The 4,561-nt window shown below is 37.0% G+C and overlaps 1 non-coding gene across 1 annotated transcript; it reads right to left on the bottom strand.

Annotated features, from left to right (window-relative positions):
- Positions 1-483: 483 nt before the first annotated feature.
- On the bottom strand, positions 484-591 carry LOC112745096 (small nucleolar RNA R71). Its single transcript, XR_003173041.1, has one exon. It is a non-coding gene; the product is annotated as a small nucleolar RNA R71 (small nucleolar RNA).
- Positions 592-4,561: the final 3,970 nt, after the last annotated feature.

Here is a 4,561-nt window from a genome sequence, read left to right as displayed (position 1 = left end):
GAAAGGACTCTGAAGAGGAAACTAAGGGAAGATAAATTACAACAATCCAGCAAGCACCTTTCAGAAATTTTCGAACAGGAAGAGGAGATGGCAGCCGAAAATAATAATAATACAAGGAGAATGCTTGGTGACTTTACTGCACCTAATTCCAATTTACATGGAAGAAGCATCTCCATCCCTACCATTGGAGCAAACAATTTTGAGCTGAAACCTCAATTAGTTTCTCTGATGCAGCAGAACTGCAAGTTCCATGGACTTCCATCTGAAGATCCTTTTCAGTTCTTAACTGAATTTTTGCAGATCTGTGATACTGTTAAGACTAATGGAGTAGATCCTGAAGTCTATAGGCTCATGCTTTTCCCTTTTGCTGTAAGAGACAGAGCTAGAGTGTGGTTGGACTCTCAACCCAAAGATAGCCTGAACTCTTGGGATAAGCTGGTCACGGCTTTCTTAGCCAAGTTCTTTCCTCCTCAAAAGCTTAGTAAGCTTAGAGTGGATGTTCAAACCTTCAAACAGAAAGAAGGTGAATCCCTCTATGAAGCTTGGGAGAGATACAAGCAACTGACCAAAAAGTGTCCTTCTGACATGCTTTCAGAATGGACCATCCTGGATATATTCTATGATGGTCTGTCTGAATTAGCTAAGATGTCATTGGATACTTCTGCAGGTGGATCCATTCACCTAAAGAAAATGCCTGCAGAAGCTCAAGAACTTGTTGACATGGTTGCTAATAACCAGTTCATGTACACTTCTGAGAGGAATCCTGTGAGCAATGGGACGCCTCAGAAGAAAGGAGTTCTTGAAATTGATACTCTGAATGCCATATTGGCTCAGAACAAAATATTGACTCAGCAAGTCAATATGATTTCTCAGAGTCTGAATGGAATGCAAGCTGCATCCAACAGTACTCAAGAGGCGCCTTCTGAAGAAGATGCCTATGATCCTGAAAACCTTGCAATAACAGAGGTGAATTACATGGGTGAACCATATGGAAACACCTATAATCCCTCATGGAGAAATCACCCAAATCTCTCATGGAAGGATCAACAAAAGCCTCAACAAGGCTTTAATAATGGTGGAAGAAATAGGTTTAACAATAGTAAACCTTTTCCATCATCCACTCAGCAACAGACAGAGAACTCTAAACAAAATACATCTAATTTAGCAAAATTAGTCTCTGATCTATCTAAGGCCACTGTAAGTTTCATGAATGAAACAAGGTCTTCAATTAGAAATTTGGAGGCACAAGTGGGCCAGCTGAATAAAAGGATCACTGAAATCCCTCCTAGTACTCTCCCAAGCAATACAGAAGAAAATCCAAAACACTACAAGAAAACACGTCTATTGCCACGTTTTTAAAGCGTGGCGAAAAGCTGAAAAAAGCGTGGCGATAGCTTTTCGCCACGCTTTTTTAGCTACCGCCACGCTTTTGAAAGGGTGACCTATAAAAGGGTGGCGGTTGCTCTATCGCCATGCTTTTTTCAGTCTATCGCCACGCTTTTTTTTGCCACACTTTTTTACAAATTGGCACTTTCAAAAGCGTGGCTGTGGGTGGGAGATATGGCCACGCTTTTAAAGCGTGGCGATAGGTAGAGATATGGCCACGCTGTTAAAGCGTGCCGATAGGGCAGATCTGGCCACGCTGTTAAAGCGTGGCAATAGGACAGATCTGGCCACGCTATTAAAGCGTGGCAAAAGGGGAGGTATGGCCACGCTTTTAAAACGTGACGATAGGAAGAGATACGGCCACGCTTTAAAAGCGTGGCGAAAGCCTTGTTAAATTAAAAAAAAATTCTTTTCCTTACTTGATCTTCATTGCTACACTATAAATTTTCAATCCTTTTTTATTACCAAACCTACAAATATAGTTTGCAATTTTTATTACAAGACATATCAAACAATAATTAGTGACATTTATAATTTACTATAATTGTTTTATACATTAAAAAAACTAATATTCAAATACAAAATAAATCTCGAGTTCAAATTCCAAAACTAAAAACCGAAGAAAAATACAGAAACAATACAAGTTAAAACTCCTCATAATATATCAAATTACACTAATAGAGATGCTCATCAGCCTAAATACTTAGTAAAAGATCATAATCAACCTAAAACTGCTCCACTTTGTGCATTAAGCGTTCAAGTTATCCATTCCAATACTAGCCTGCAGCAAAATATCAAGAACAATAAAGCAACAGAAACTAAACTATGCTCACTAATTGGTAAATGCAAATCTAAAAGTACAATAACACGAAACTAAACTATGCTCAAAATACCAAACTAAAAGCAACAGACCTTCTGCAAATTTGATTTAACAAATGTTTCCCCAGATGGAGTTTTGTTCACTGATTCTGGAGGGAGATTAAGTTTCCAAACATCTTCAGGAGTCACCTTAAAACTGTAAACAAGAAGTGCTCAAAAGTCAAAACTGTTACCCCCCCCCCAAAAAAAAATCAATGAACACTAATGAATAAAAATAAATACAACAGGGGATAAAAAAACACTAAGTTGCTCGTGGTAGCAGCTAGAAACATGAAGAGTTAAGATTTACCAGGGTTCAATAACATAAATTATAGGCCATCATAATAGATGGATATAGTGATGCAAAATCTATTGTAGCAATTGGCTTTTCATAGAACCCAGCTCTTGCCTCCAATACCTGCAAGTTGCAGAAGTTAAAAGAATCATGATCTTGTGCTTGACAAGCAAAAGTTGGATAAATAAACATTCAAACAGAAAATAAGGAAAAGGCTGCCAAGAATATATACACTTAAAATCATGCTTTCATTTTTTTTTCTTTTACTCTTTGTTTTTGTTATTTAAAGAGGGATAAGACAAGCGAAAAGTATTTAAGAACTCCGATTTAATACAAGCAGAGGACTTCGTATAAATTCTACTAAACATTTTTTAAACTGTAAAAAAAATTCTACCACATCTTTTCTGAGCGTAACAAATATGGTTACAAACAAAGAAAGTGTCCAAAAAATAAAAACACAAAACAGTCTTTACAGAATGCAGCTACTAGAAGAGACTCAGTGATAACATTATTGAGCTATAAACAGCTTTCAAATCCACAAACATGTCAGCATTCAGCAACTCTGATGTTAGGTGGCACTGTGGCAGCAATGTCCTACTTTGCTACAACATTTATGTTTAGCATATATCTATAAATCTATTTCATTCAACACAGTCTTGGAAAACCCTTTGGGCATAGAAATCGTCAAATAATTTTGCTGGCAGCAAGCTTATTCAGTGTCTTAATTTCACATTGTATTAGGAGACATGACAAAAAGAAAACATGAAGTTATGCATAGATTGATTCATCGTTTTCATTTTTCAAGCATATAAAAGAACGAAATAATGTAAAAGATCAGAATCAGAGTTATCAGCATGCTATATACAGTTAAACATAGCACAATTTCTAGATCTACTAGGTCTCTAACACATGGCACGAAGCAGCAACACTTATTAAACAGCAGCAGTAAATAGCTGTTTCCCAGGTTCAAGCAAGCAGCAAACAAAATTCATGACTTAACCAGTTCCACAAACTGAAATCATTGCAGTTCATATAACAGTCCAGATTCTCTAATTAACCACCTAATTCAGCTAAACTAAATTAGTTGAACTAAACAAGCTAAACAGAATGAGCTAAACCAAACAGAATGCTGATATCAATATCATGGTCCAATCCAGAAAGAAAAAAGAAAAAAGAACAAATATATGTTATGTAAGGATAAGAAACACTTAAAAATATAAAATTGAAGGTGCTACCTTATTCATAGCTGCCATTGCCTTACTAGCTCCTTGCATACCAGTAGCAACATTCAGAGGAAAGAAAAATTCATTCCGAACAGCAGCAGTAAACAAAACAAAACCTACATTCAATAACCAGTCCAGATTCTCTAATTAACCACCTAATTCAACTAAACAAGCTAAACCAGATTAATCAAACAGAAATAAAATCAAATGAGATGAAAGGGGAACCTGGGAAGCAGGGAATTGGAACAGGGGAAGGGAAGGGAAAGATTGATGATGATGAGTGAATGGCCGGATAAGATTGATGATGAGGGAAGGGAAAAATTGTATCAATCTACATAGCATTCACCACTCACCCCCATAAGAAAATTATTAAAGGAAGATAAAAAAAAAACAAAAAACAAAATAAAGATAATAACGTTAGCAGAGATCTACTTACAGCCATTATGGAGTTTCAAAATTCAAAATGTGGCCACCTGCAAAGAGAACATAACTCACTAAAAATCTACTAAAATCAATTAAAAAGAAAGACAAAAGCTCTGAATAAATTCTAACAACAACAATTAAAAAAGAAAAAAAAACTCACTGGTAGATGTTGGCAGAGTTGTTGGCGGCAGAGACAGTGGCAGAGTGGAGCAGTGAGGGAGAGAAAAATGCAGCGAGTTACGTCGCGGCGGATTGTTTGGCGGAGGAGTTGCAGAGCGGCTGGAGATGTGGAAGCGAGGAGCAGCGAGGACAAAGGTGGTGTCTGATTTCTTAGGGTTTCTGGTGATGTCGCGAATATGGCATGGAGTTTCAAAAT

This window comes from Arachis hypogaea, chromosome 14, assembly GCF_003086295.3.
Source record: "Arachis hypogaea cultivar Tifrunner chromosome 14, arahy.Tifrunner.gnm2.J5K5, whole genome shotgun sequence".
NCBI lineage: Eukaryota > Viridiplantae > Streptophyta > Magnoliopsida > Fabales > Fabaceae > Arachis > Arachis hypogaea.
This window is presented reverse-complemented; position numbering and strand designations above follow the sequence as displayed.